Here is a 15,821-nt window from a genome sequence, read left to right on the forward strand (position 1 = left end):
TTGATGAACTGGAGCTAGTGCCGCATCGCCCTAGGTTATAACTGTCACATGATGAATATCGTCCAACAAGTCACCGATGAATTTATTTAATATTGTTTCTGCTAAGTTACTACTGCTATCATCACTGTTACACTTGCTACAAAATTACTGCTATCACTGTTATTGTTACTATTGCTGCTGCTACTACTATCAAAACTATCAAACTACTTTGCTACTGATCACTTTCTACAGATAATTAATCTCCAGGTGTGGTTGAATTCACAACTCAGCTGCTAATACCTTCAAATATTCTTTGGCTCCCCTTGTGTCGAATCTATAAATTTGGGTTGAATACTCTACCCTTGAAAACTGTTGCGATCCCCTGTACTTGTGGGTTATCAAGACCTTTTTCTGGCGCCGTTGCTGGGGAGCATATCTATATTTGTTGAGTCACTTGGGATTATTATCATATTGTCACTATGAAGAATCTGAAGGATGCTAAGACTAAGATATTTCCCTCAAAGACGAGGGGAGGTAAGGAACTGCCATCCAGTTCTGCTTTAGATTCACCTTCTGTTATAAGTAAACTTGCAACACCACCACATGCTATTAATTCTGATATGTCGCAAGTTATTGATGATGCTACTTCTACTATGAATGATGCTTATGATGATGTGATAATCCCCAAGTGCAAGGAATCATCGTAGCAATTTCCAAAGGTGGAAGTGATAAGTATGGAGTGTCGAACCCACAAGGAGCTAAAGGTAAGATCAATATTCTCTCAAGCCCTATCTGCCACTGATACGACTCTACGTACACCGAACGTTTGCTTCCAACTAGCAATGAGAAATAAAACTATGTTGTGGGTATGAAGAGGATAACTTTGTATGATATCGGAGAGCTAAAATATAAAAGTAGGTGCTGCTATCATAAAGTTAGAATATATTACTAAATATTATAAATAGCGAGTGTGGAATAATGGTGGATCGGTGTGCGGAATTGTCGTAGGCAATCGTTAATAAGACTAGTAATCACTATTGCAGTTTCATATGAGGGAGAGGCATAAGCTAACATACTTTCTATACTTGGTCATATGCACTTATGATTGGAACTCTAGCAAGCATCCGCAACTACTAAAGATCATTAAGGTAAAACCCAACCATAGCATTAAAGCATCAAGTCCTCTTTATCCCATACGCAACAACCCCCTTACTCGGGTTTGTGTTTCAACACTCACGCAACCCACTGTAAGCGAATCATAAACGTATTGCAACACCCTACAGCAGGAATCCCTCACGCTTGCGCGACACGGAGGGCACCACAGGACAACACCAAAGTAAAACATACAACTCATACCAATCTAGATCATCAATCAACCCAAAAACGAAGGATATCTACTCAAAACATCATAGGATGGCAACACATCATTGGATCATAATGTGTGGCATAAAGCACCATGTTCAAGTAGGGATTACAGTGGGGTGCCGAAGAGTGGACCGCGTAAAAGAGATGAGGATGGTGATGATGATGAAGACGATCACCACGACGATGATTCCCCTCCCGATGGCACTCCGATGCCACCGAGAGAGAGGAGGAGAGGTTCTCCCCCTTGTGCTTCCTCCTCCATGGCCTCCCCCTGGATGGGGAGAGGTTCTCCCTCCGGTCCTTGGCCTTCATGACGATAATGGCCCCTCTGGGATCCTCCTCCATGCTCTTCGGTGATGATGGCCCCCTTCGACAGGGTGCCGGAGAGGGCCTAGATTGGTTTTTGGTGGCTACGGAGGCTTCTGGCGGCGGAACTCCCGATCTAGGTTAATTTTCTGAGGTTTCTGTATTTATAGGAATTTTTGGTGTCGGTCTCACGTCAAGGAGGTGCCCAGGCGTCCACGAGGCAGGCCCACGTGCCTGGGGGGGGGGGGCGCCCCCACCCTCGTGGACGCCCCGGGACTCTCCTGGCCCAACTCTTTTACTCCGGGGTCTTCTTTTGGTCCATAAAAAATCGTTAAAAATTGGCACATCAATTGGACTCCGTTTGATATTCCTTTTCTGTAGAACTCAAAAACAAGGAAAAAACAGAAACTGGCACTGGGCTCTAGGTTATTAGGTTAGTCCCAAAAACCATATAAAATAGCATATAAATGCATATAAAACATCCAAGGTTGATAATATAATAGCATGAATACTTCATAAATTATAGATACGTTGGAGACGTATCAGCATCCCCAAGCTTAATTCCTGCTCGTCCTCGAGTAGGTAAATGATAAAAGAAATAATTTATGAAGTGTGAATGCTAGCAAGTGCATAAGTTCATCAATGATAGTTCCAATCACTTTTTCTAGCATCATTATATATCATAACAGTAGCTCATTTTCATAAAACTTTTCATGATCAAGTAACAAGCTATTCACATGTTAAAGTATAGATCATAAACTCTCTTGAAACTAACAAACTATATTCTCAGTTATCAAACAATTGCAATTCATATTATTTTTAGGAAGGGTCTATGTCAAAGCTTTGATTTAGCAAACTCCACATACTCAACTATCATTTAGTCTTTCACAATTGCTAACACTCACGTGATATTTATGGGTTCAAAGTTTTAATCAGACACAGAGAAAGATAGGGACTTATAGATGTGCCTCCTAACTTTTACCTCAAGGGTAATGTCAACAATAATAGTTCATGATATCTTACATCCAATTGGATATATATATCAGGATCTTTCCAACACAATGTGCTTGCTAAAGGATAAAATGTAAAAAGGAAAGGTGAAGATCACCATGACTCTTGCATAAGGTAGAAGATAAAAGTAAAAGATAGGCCCTTCGCAGAGGGAAGCAGAGGTTGTCATGCGCTTTTATGGTTGGATGCACAAAATCTTAATGCAAAAGAACGTCACTTTATATTGCCACTTGTGATATGGACCTTTATTATGCAGTCCGTCGTTTTTATTTCTTCCACATCACAAGATCGTATAAAGCTTATTTTCTCCACATTAATATATCATACATATTTAGAGGGCAGTTTTTATTGCATGCATCGATGACAACTTACTTGAAGGATCTTACTCAATTCATAGGTAGGTATGGTGGACTCTCATGGCAAAACTGGTTTAAGGAATGCTTGGAAGCACAAGTAGTATCTCTACTTGGTGCAAAGAATTTGGCTAACATGAGGGGGAAAAGCAAGCTCAACATGTTGGATGATCCAAGACAATATACTTTATTCAGACATAAGAAAACATAACCCATTACGTTGTCTTCCTTGTCCGACATCAACCTTTTAGCATGAGCCAGAGGCTCTATCATGTATGCAATGTTGTGTACCAGACCAGATGTGTGCCTAGCTATAAGTTTATGATAGAGGCGAGGGTCCCGATCTTTCGATGAGATGATAACTATCGATTTGGTGGAGTCGACTTTGACGATCCGACTACAAATGTGCACGACGTTGCGCCTTAGCAATCGCTAAACCAATCTCCTGAGGTTACTGACGATGCCGGAAGCACGGTCAGCCTGACCACGAAGGTCTATTCCTGCAAGCAATCGAAGAACGAGCAAGAATATGATAAAGCAATCTGAATATTGCGAATATATATATGAAGTATTGATAATGGTGGGGATCCGTAAGCGGTCTTGGTCTGGTCGTTGGACACAAACGAAGTACACGAAGTTGCAATGGCTAACTTTTAACTAAACAAATCCCAAAGTCTAAACGGCGCCCTAAGGGCTGTATATATGGAGGAAGAGGGGGGAATTTCGTGGCCCTTGGAGGAGGGGTCTGAAACCAACCCTAACTCTTGTCTCCCCACACATACAGACCCTAAAAACAACCTATACTTAAGTATTTCAAAAATACATGGGCCTGACCCAATAATAAGGCGACGCAGCACCTAAAATAGCCTCTGGACGAAATTTATGAAGTGGCATCTTGTATATTTCGTCCAAGGCTTCGTGCACTCCTTATGGTGGCTTCAAAGTCCTGAAATCATCACTTGTAACTCCGTTCTGGATCCCCTTGCGCATGCCATCATCTCCACGCTTGAACTTGTTCCAAGGTTCATCTTTCTTGTCCAAGCTAGGCCCTTCATTTTTAAGCAAGACAAATGTATCCAATTTAGGCAGCATCATATTCTCATGAACATTAGAATCGTTACCAAGAAACGAAAGCACATGATAATTCAATTGGCGTGCGCGAGCTCTAGTAATTAGTCCAGTATGTATAGCAGCAGGGGTTGTGGGTGTAACAATGGTATTGATGTCCTCATCATCCTCCCCTTCTTGAAATGGAGTCGTCCTCGACGAAAGTTCATCATCCTCACCCAAATAAGGCTTGAAATCTACAATGTTAAAAGTGGGACTAACCCCAAAATCTGCAGGCAGCTCAAGTTTATATGCATTATCATTTATTTTATCTAACACCTTAAAAGGACCATCAGTACGTGGCATTAGCTTTGATTTGCGCAAATTAGGAAATCTATCCTGACGCAAATGTAACCATACAAGATCTCCAGGTGCAAACACAACATGTTTTCTACCCTTATCTCCAGCAAGTTTATATTTAGCATTCATACGCTCAATGTTTTCCTTAGTTAACTCGTGCATTTTTAAAATCAATTCAGCACGTTCTTTAGCATCAAAATTAACCTTCTCCGAAGATGGAAGAGACAACAAATCAATAGGTGCACGAGGTAGGAAACCATACACAATTTCAAAAGGGCACATCTTAGTAGCAGAATGCAATGAACGATTATAAGCAAATTCAATATGAGGCAAGCATTCTTCCCACATTTTCTTGTTATTCTTCAAAACAGCCCTAAGCATAGTAGACAATGTTCTATTGACTACTTCAGTTTGTCCATTAGTTTGGGGGTGGCAAGTAGTACTAAAAAGCAGCTTAGTCCCCAACTTAGCCCATAAACATCTCCAAAAGTGGCTAAGAAATTTAGTATCACGATCTGAAACAATAGTATTTGGCACACCATGCAAGCGAATAATTTCACGAAAGAACAAATCAGCAACATTAACAGCATCATCGCTTTTATGACATGGTATAAAGTGTGCCATTTTCGAGAACCTATCCACGACAAAAAATATGCTATCCCTCCCCTTCTTTGTTCAAGGTAAACCTAAAACAAAGTCCATAGATATATCCTCCCAAGGAACACTAGGTACAGGCAAAGGCATATATTAATGTAGGGTAGAACCCTATGGCGCGATCTTTCATGAAAGGAGCGGAATCCCGCGAAGAACACGAAGAACACAAAGGGGAAAATGAGAGAAAACACTCAAACCAACATGAATAGATCACACATGTGCTATGATAGAGGCGGAGGTGTCCCGTCTTTCGATGAGATGATGGATTTCGCTTTGGTGGAAGTCGACTTTGACGATCCGACTATGAACGTGCGATGACGTCGCGCCTTAGCAATCGCTAAACCAACTCCGAGAGGTTATTGACCACGCCGGAGCACGATCAACCTGACCACGAGGGTCTGTTTCCTACGGGCAAACGAAGAACAAGCAAGAAACTGAGATTGCAATCTGGATATTGCGAATATAAGATGAAAGCTTTATTGATCAAGGTGGGGTTCTGTGACGCCTTTGTCTGGTCGTTGAACACAAACGAAGTACGCGAAGTTGCAGCTATGGCGAACTTTAATCTAAACAAAACCCGCAGTCTAAACGATGCCCTAAGGGCTGTATATATGGAGGAAGAGGGGGGGAATTTCGTGGCCCTTGGTGGAGGGGTCCGAAATCAACCCTATCTCTTGTTTCCCCACACATACGTACTCTAAAAATAGCCTATACTTATGTATTTTAAAATTACATGGGCCTGGCCCAATAATAAGGTGACGCAGCACCTAAAATAGCCTCGGGACGAAATTTATGAAGTGGCATCTTGTATATTTCGTCCAAGGCTTCATGCACCCATTATGGTGGCTTCAAAGTCCTGAAATCATCACTTGTAACTCCGTTCTTGTTCCCCTTGCGCATGCCATCATCTCCATGCTTGTTCTTGCTCCAATGTTCATCCTTCTCCAAGCTAGGCCCTTCATTTGTAAGCAAAACAAATGTATCCAATTTAGGTAGCATCATATTCTCATGAACATTAGAATCATTACCAAGAAACGAAAGTACCTGGTAATTTAGTTGGCGTGCACGAGCTCTAGTAATTGGTCCAGTATATATAGCAGCAGGGGCTGTGGGTGTAACAATTGTGTTGATGTCCTCATCATCCTCCCCTTCTTGAAATGAAGTCGTCCTCGACGGAAGTTCATCTTCCTCACCCAAATAAGGCTTCAAATCTGCAATGTTAAAAGTGGGACTAACCCCAAAATCTGCAGGCAGCTCAAGTTTATATGCATTATCATTTATTTTCTCTAACACCTTAAAGGGACCATCAGCACGTGGCATTAACTTTGATTTGCGCAAATCAGGAAATCTATCCTTACGCAAATGTAACCAAACAAGATCTCCAGGTGCAAACACAACATGTTTTCTACCCTTATCTCCAGCAAGTTTATATTTAGCATTCATACGCTCAATGTTTTCCTTAGTTAACTCATGCATTTTTAAAATCAATTCAGCACGTTGTTTAGCATCAAAATTAACCTTCTCCAAAGATGGAAGAGGCAACAAATCAATAGGTGCACGAGGTAGGAAACCATACACAACTTCAAAAGGGCACATCTTAGTAGTAGAATGCAACGAACAATTATAAGCAAATTCAATATGAGGTAAGCATTCCCCACATTTTCTTATTATTCTTCAAAACAGCCCTAAGCATAGTAGACAACATTCTATTGACTACTTCAGTTTGTCCATCAGTTTGGGGGTGACAAGTAGTACTAAAAAGCAGTTTAGTCCCCAACTTAGCCCATAAACATCTCCAAAAGTGGCTAAGAAATTTAGTATCACGATCTGAAACAATAGTATTTGGCACACCATGCAAGCGAATAATTTCACGAAAGAACAAATCAGCAACATTAACAGCATCATCGCTTTTATGACATGGTATAAAGCGTGCCATTTTCGAGAATCTATCCACGACAACAAATATGCTATCCCTCCCCTTCTTTGTTCGAGGTAAACCTAAAACAAAGTCCATAGATATATCCTCCCAAGGAACAGTAGGTACAGGCAAAGGCATATATAAACCATGAGGATTGAGTCGTGACTTAGCTTTTTGACATGTAGTGCAGCGAGCAATAAAACGCTCAACATCCCGTCTCATCTTTGGCCAAAAGAAATGTGTAGCAAGTACGTCTTCCATCTTCTTCACGCCAAAGTGTCCCATTAATCCTCCTCCATGCGCCTCCTGCAACAACAAAAGACGAACGGAGCTAGCTGGAATGCATAGCTTGTTAGCACGAAACACAAATCCATCGTTAACGACAAACTTGTTCCACACTCTTCCTTCTTTACAATTCCGCATTACATCTTTAAAATCAGCATCCTGCACATATTGATCTTTGATGGTCTCCAAACCAAATATTTTGAAGTCAAGTTGTGAAAGCATAGTATAGCGACGAGACAATGCATCAGCAATAACATTTTCTTTTCCCTTCTTGTGTTTAATGACATAAGGGAAAGTCTCAATGAATTCAACCCATTTAGCATGTCTACGATTCAGTTTAGCTTGACTTTTAATATGTTTCAAAGATTCATGATCAGAATGTATAACAAATTTTTTGGGCCATAAATAATGTTGCCATTTTCTAAAGTCCGAACAAGAGCATATAATTCTTTATCATAAGTAGAATAATTCAGACTAGGCCCACTCAATTTTTCAGAAAAGTATGCAACAGGTTTGCCATCTTGTAATAACACACCTCCTAATCCAATTCCACTAGCATCACATTCAAGCTCAAAAGTCTTATTAAAATCAGGAAGTTGGAGTAAAGGAGCATGTGTCAACTTATCTTTCAATACCGTGAAGGCTTCTTCCTGTGCGGTACCCCAAAGAAAAGACACATCTTTCTTTGTAAGCTCATTGAGAGGTGCAGCAATGGTGCTGAAATCTCTCACAAAACGCCTATAGAATCCAGGGAGGCCAAGAAAACTCCTCACTTGTGTGACCGTTTTGGGCTGCGGCCAACTCTCAATAGCTTCAATCTTGGCTTTATCAACTTCAATTCCCTGTGGAGTAACAACATAGCCAAGAAAAGATACTCGGTCGGTGCAAAAGGTGCACTTCCCAAGGTTACCAAACAAACGTGCATCACGTAGAGCAATAAAAACAGCACGTAAATGTTCCAAATGTTCTTCCAAAGATCTGCTATAAATCAGTATATCATCAAAATAGACTACCACAAATCGTCCAATGAAAGCACGTAAAACTTCGTTCATTAGCCTCATGAAAATACTAGGCGCATTAGTTAACCCAAAAGGCATGACTAGCCACTCATATAATCCAAACTTAGTTTTAAATGTTGTTTTCCATTCATCCCCCAATTTCATACGAATTTGATGGTATCCACTACGCAAATCAACTTTGGAGAATATTGTAGAGCCACTTAATTCATCAAGCATATCATCTAGCCTAGGAATAGGATGACGATAACGAATAGTAATATTATTAATGCCTCTACAATCAACACACATACGCGATGTACCATCCTTTTTCGGCACTAGAATAATAGGAACAGCACAAGGACTAAGGGATTCGCGTATATAACCTTTGTCGAGAAGCTCTTGTACTTGACGCATAATCTCCTTCGTCTCCTCTGGATTGGTACGGTATGGCGCACGGTTTGGCAGTGAAGCACCGGGAATTAAGTCAATCTGATGCTCAATCCCTCGAATAGGTGGTAATCCTGGTGGCACGTCTTGTGAAAAGACGTCAGCGAACTCCTGCAAAATGTTAGTGATAGCAGGAGGCAAAGAGGAAGGCACGTCCTCGAATGAAAATAATGCCTCTTTGCACACAAAAGCATAGCAAACAGATTTGCTGAAATCTAGCTCATCAATATCAGATTTGGTGGCAAATAAACATGCACTTTTCAATTTAATTTCAGAAGCAACACTAGATGGTTTATGATTAGGCTTCATTTGTTGCTCAAATTCTTTTGCCATAGTCTGATTTTCACTCTTATTCCTCTCCTGTTTTGCTTTATTAGCTCTATTAATATCATCTTTCAAAATAGAATCAGGAGTCATAGGAAGCAAAGTAATATTTTTATCCTTATGAACAAGAGTATACTCATTGTTTCCACCATGGTGTACAGAATTTTTATCAAATTGCCATGGTCTACCAAGTAATAAGGAACATGCTTGCATAGGTACCACATCACAATCAACATAATCAGCATATGTAGAGATACTAAAATGCACACGAACAGTACGTGTTACCTTAACCTTGCCGCTGTTGTTGAACCATTGGATGTAGTAAGGATGTGGATGTGGTCTTGTGGTGAGAGAAAGCTTCTCCACCATCTCCATGCTAGCCAAGTTGTGGCAGCTCCCTCCATCTATGATGACGCGCACAGAACGTTCTTTCACAACTCCCTTGGTATGGAACAAATTGTGCCTCTGATTTTGCTCAGCTTGTGTGACCTGCACACTCAAAACACGTTGAGCAACTAAACATTCATACCTGTCAGCGTCTTCAGGAGCCATGTATTGCGTCTCATGATCAGAATCATCTCCACCATGTTCTTCACGTGTAATAAGAGCCAAAGTCTCCTCATCATAGTCACTAGCGGACTCATATCCACCATCTGCGGTAACAATCATCACACGCGGAGATTTGCATTCTCTCGCATAATGACCTCCTCCCTTACAACGACGACAAATAATATCACTTGTGTGCCCCGTTGATGCCATGGAAGAAGAAGAACTCTGTGCAGGCCCAGCAGGTGCGCTCTTGGCAGATAATGGTGGTTGTGCCTGTTTTCTTGTATCACGACTGGAGGAGGCACCTGATTGAGGTGCTGGTGCAGTTGAAGTAGAAGATGCACGCGGTGTCCATGATGAAGGTCGGCCTGCAGAAAAGTTAGATCGCGCCAATGCTTGTCGATCCTGCACTTCACGTTCAGCTTTACAACCAAGATGGAATAAACGAGTGATATTAGTATACTCCTTATATCTAGAATGGTCTGAATCTCTCTATTTAATCCACCCAGAAAACGTGCAAGCATAGCTTCATTCTCCTCAACAATACCACATCTAATCATGCCAGTTTGTAATTCCTGATAATATTCTTCTACAGAATTTTTCCCTTGTCTTAAACGCTGCAATTTTTGAAGCAATTCACGTTGATAATATGGTGGAACCCAACGCGTACGCATAGCAGTTTTCAAAGCAGCCCAAGTAGTTGGAATAGGATATAATCTACAATGTTCAGACCACCATACACATGCAAAACTAGTGAAAGCACAAACAGCAGCAGCAACCCGTCTCTCCTCGGGATATTGTAAACATGTAAAATGTTGTTCTGTTTCTAACTCCCAAGTAAGATATATATCAGGAACATATCTACCCTCAAATGGTGGAATATTCAATTTCAGTTTAGGAATATGCACATCATCTCGTACCTGAGGTGGTGGTGCAGGCCTACCATTACGAATATATACCTAAGGTCGACCTGCTGGTGGTGGTGCTGGTGGGTGCACGTAGTTCTGATTTTGATCAACCTCATCCTCATAATCGCTCGCATACTCATCCTCCTCCTGGGTACCAGCAGCAGCAGTAGTAGGAGCCAAAGAAGCATCAATAACAGGAACAACAACACCAGAAGTTTGGCCATCCTCAATAGGAACACGCTTCGCTCGTCCATACTGATTCAGAAGGATGCGTTGTTGTTGGTGTTGCAGAGGTGCGATAGGTGCAGCCGGCGGTGGTGGTGGTAAACGCGCGAGCAATTCATTAAACTTGCTATCAAGCTTTGTTTCGAACGTCTTCTCCATGCCATCTATCTTCTCCATGGCCTCGTCAAATCTGTTTAGGTATCTTGCACCTGTCCACTCATCATTTGCTGAAATTTATCATGTAGCTGTTTGTTCGTCAGGTTCTCCCAATCAGTCTCATCGGCTTGTGATCCTACCATGGTTAGCAGCAAATAGAAACAGACAAGAATATGATCCTACAAACTACTAAGATGTGGTGGTGGTGTATCACAAACCCGTCAGGCAAAACTCAAATTCTTACCAGTTCTTACCCAGCAGCAGGCGGTGATCGGCAACCGTTGTAGTTAAAACTCTCAAAGCTTGGATAGAGCGATTACCAGGGAGAGTCAAACGCACGACGTAGATGTATGTGGAGCTGGGAAGGCTTATAATATGGTAGCAAAAAGGGTCAGCAATAATCAATTCAGAGATGCAAAGTTGAATAAATGCTCAACGACGGTACTGTGCTGGTCCTAGGCTAGACCGTGCTAGAGACGCGAGCCTAGAACACTAACAAAATCACGGCGCTGCACGTAAACAAGGAAAAAGCACACTCTGGAATTTTTTTTCGCTCTTTTTTTTGCGCTCTTTTTTTTTGCGCTGCTTTTTTTTTGTGAAAAATCACTATAATGGCGAGTGTCTCAAAACTCTTCGTAGGTCAAACTGACAGGATGGGCACGAAATTTTTTCGACCAATATTTTTTTTCGTTTTTTCAACTGCCCGGACCCAAAAACTGGAAACGGGTCAAAAAAAACTTCCTATAATGGCACCTGTCTCAAAACACTCAGAAACACCTAAAAATAGGATAGCCAGAATTTTTTTCGAAAAATGCGTTTTCGAAAAATTTTGGGCCTAAACGGAGGGTGGTTTCCGGACTCTTGTTTTTTTTTCGAAACCTACTCCGGCAAGGAAACACGAATCGGAATCTAGATGGATCTCAAAAACACACCTAATATGCAAGGAACTCGGATTGGTGGTGGATATATGGTGGTGGTATATGGCAGCGGTGGTAATATATGGATATGGATCGGTGGTGGTATATGGATACGGATTGGTGGTGGTATATGGATACGGATTCGGAGCGATGGTGGTAGGTGACAGGGGCGATGATGATGGTGCGGTGGTGGCGTGACAACTTATGACCAGAACTCGAAACTCTAAAAGACTAACGCTAAGACCAGCAACTAGACACGACGATGCAACCGCAAATTCAACAAAGCAAAACCCTAAAAAGATTATGCAAAGGCTCAGATTGGTTCGGATATGATGAACTAACCCTAATTTTTTTTGGCTTTTTCGTGGACTGTAGGTATGAAGAACAGACTCGATCTAAACTATGAAAAACTGTAAAATCTCACCGAGCAACCTGGAACTCTGATACCACTTGATAGAGGCGGAGGTGTCCCATCTTTCGATGAGATGATGGATTTCGCTTTGGTGGAAGTCGACTTTGACGATCCGACTACGAACGTGCGAGGACGTCGCGCCTTAGCAATCGCTAAACCAACTCCGAGAGGTTATTGACCACGCCGGAGCACGATCAACCTGACCACGAGGGTTTGTTTCTTGCGAGCAAACGAAGAACAAGCAAGAAACTGAGATTGCAATCTGGATATTGCGAATATAAGATGAAAGCTTTATTGATCAAGGTGGGGTTCTGTGACGCCTTTGTCTGGTCGTTGAACACAAACGAAGTACGCGAAGTTGCAGCTATGGCGAACTTTAATCTAAACAAAACCCGCAGTCTAAACGATGCCCTAAGGGCTGTATATATGGAGGAAGAGGGGGGGAATTTCGTGGCCCTTGGTGGAGGGGTCCGAAATCAACCCTATCTCTTGTTTCCCCACACATACGTAATCTAAAAATAGCCTATACTTATGTATTTCGAAATTACATGGGCCTGGCCCAATAATAAGGTGACGCAGCACCTAAAATAGCCTCGGGACGAAATTTATGAAGTGGCATCTTGTATATTTCGTCCAAGGCTTCATGCACCCATTATGGTGGCTTCAAAGTCCTGAAATCATCACTTGTAACTCCGTTCTTGTTCCCCTTGCGCATGCCATCATCTCCATGCTTGTTCTTGCTCCAATGTTCATCCTTCTCCAAGCTAGGCCCTTCATTTGTAAGCAAAACAAATGTATCCAATTTAGGCAGCATCATATTCTCATGAACATTAGAATCATTACCAAGAAACGAAAGTACCTGGTAATTTAGTTGGCGTGCACGAGCTCTAGTAATTGGTCCAGTATGTATAGCAGCAGGGGTTGTGGGTGTAACAATTGTATTGATGTCCTCATCATGCTAGATCCTCGGATACATGGAACGATACACGGTACACGATCAGCTAGGGACGATACATAGGTAGTCGGTCTTCTCTGTGAGGAGGTCTTGAGGGGGCCGCCCAAGAGGGGGTCTTGAATCCACAAGGGGATCTTCCCTTAGAAGGGGCCTTGAATCCAAAGGGATCTTCTCCGAAGAGGCCTTGAATCCAAAGGGATCTTCTCCGAAGAGGCCGCGGTCTCTCGCAAGGAGGAGATCCGATATGGATGAGCGTAGCTCTATCTCGAAGTATGAGCTAAACCAACGCTAACCCTAGAAAGGAGGAGGTGGAGGAGTATATATAGTCTAGGTCCACGAAGGGGTAAGTGAGGGGCGAAAGGGTACATGGGCTTCGGCCCGAGTGTCTGCGCGCAGGCAGGGCCGAAAGTTCCGGGACGGCCGGAAGGTCCGGGCGCCGGAGGTTCCGGGCGAAGGTCCGGGTAGGGTCCGGGCTATCTAGAGAGTTGGCACACTCTCGGACAGCTTCGGTGCAGCAGGGCCGGAAGCTCCGGGATGGCCGGAAGTTCCGGGCAGCGGCCGGAAGTTCCGGGCTTTCCAGAAGCTTGTCCAGGCTTCTTCTTCCTTCTCTTCCACGCTTCCCTCGCAGATGGTGTAGGTGATCCTTGGCGCGTGCACTCCTCCTCGTCATCCGTGAAGCTCCGACTATACCTATGCATGCACGATGGAGGGTCAAGTAGTATACCATCCTCGAAGGGGTCAAGTGAGCACGTGTAAAGGAGAGGATTCACCTTTATGTATGTGAAGTAGATGTCGCACGTGTCACTTGCCGAATGAACTCTTGAGATGGTGATGTCCATAGGATGCTCCGCATCATCCCCTCCCCCTTGGGAAAGATCCGACCTCGGATCGAAATCCAAATCACCATGGGAAAGAGATGGCGTCACCGTGTAGTCATCTTGAAGCTTGAAATGGGCACTCTCCAATGTCGCACCGTCTCGTGATTCCTTCAAAAGGAGCAAGGAGAACAAACACTTGGAAAAACAAATGCGGTTACCGTTAGTGCAAAACCAAGCATTCAAGAGGTGATTCACCCAACAAGTGTTGTCATCAAGCATAGCATATGGTGTGACAAAGGATTGTGACATGGCATGTAAGTACATAAATTGAGCACAAAGAAGGACATCATGGAAACAAGCATGTGAATGTGAGGTAGTGGTGCAAATATGTGTGACAAGAGAAGAAGCATCTACCTCAAGTTCATAGCAAGCATTCACAAATTGCTCAATGTAAGGTCGATGGTAGGCATATGAATCATTCACAACACCAAGTAAAATGAAGTGTCTAAACACATGGGTCAAGTGCAAGACAATCCAAGCATAATGTGCATGGGGTGTAGTGAATATAGTGTGGCACTCAACACAATAGAAAGAGCAATTGTTCATCATGTGTGAGGCAATCAAGTCAAGCATAGTAATCAAGTCGTGCAAGCTAGTAGTGCGAAGATGCAACATACTAGAGTAAATCATGGCAATCATGTCATGAGAGCAAATAATAGGCATAGGCAATGCACATGACATATCGCAAGCACGAACACAAAGCAAGATGAAAGTATCATCACAAGCATGGGGTACAAAGCAAATATGGCAATAACAAGTGATATCTCCACCAAGCTTGCAAATACACATACAAGTATGAGAATCAATCAGCATGTGTAATGCAAAGCGCGGGTCACAAATGCATGGCAAAGGCATAGTAATGAGCATATCATGCAAAGTGAACATGGCAAGATGGGCATATAATATGTAATGGACAATAACCCATAGCCAAGTGAGGGTCATGTAGAAGAAATGCGCGAAGACTTCGCGTGAAGAGAGCGGTGGGAAATGCAATCCATGGGATTCCAAGTCATCATTGCTCTCTAGAGATCGTTTTGTCAACTCGTGGGATTGCGAGGTTGACAAGAATTCATGGGTACTTACACAAAAGAGACACAAACCAAAGAAATTGTCCACGTGGTAAATGTACACATCATCCATCATGATGTGTATGTGCACATGTGAGTTAGCACAAGATAAGCATCGGTCAAAGAAATTTGATGCATGGTATAAGAACATGTCATCCATCATGAAAGAATAGTTACTGTGTATGACACGACGGGGGTGCAAATTTAGCATACAAGTATATGGCACATCAATAGCATGTGTATTCATGGGAAGCATATTGTGCATACAAGTATTGGGATCATGCAATGGATGGGAGTGAACAAAATCTCCAAACATGTATGAAGAAACTATGGGGGTCTCCTCATGAGCAATAATGGGAACATCATATGGAGAAAATGGACAATATCCAAAACAATGCATATCCGAAGCTAGGTGGTCATGGCATGGCATATGAGATAAATGATGCAAAGGTAGCATGTCAATATCATCACAAGAGAAACAAATGCCAATAACCATAGGCTTGTCATCTATGCCATATGTGAAAATTGGGTTAATCTGAATGGCATATGCATAATCACTATGAAGAGATTGCAAATATGACATGTGGTCGATCTCATGCATAGCATATGAGAAGTCAAGCGGATTGGCAAACATGATGTGACCGAGAGAATTAGCACAAGAAATCCTATGTAACATGGCATCACAACTAATAGACTCCACATGGCAA

This window comes from Triticum dicoccoides, chromosome 7A (genome assembly GCF_002162155.2).
Source record: "Triticum dicoccoides isolate Atlit2015 ecotype Zavitan chromosome 7A, WEW_v2.0, whole genome shotgun sequence".
NCBI classification, from domain to species: domain Eukaryota; kingdom Viridiplantae; phylum Streptophyta; class Magnoliopsida; order Poales; family Poaceae; genus Triticum; species Triticum dicoccoides.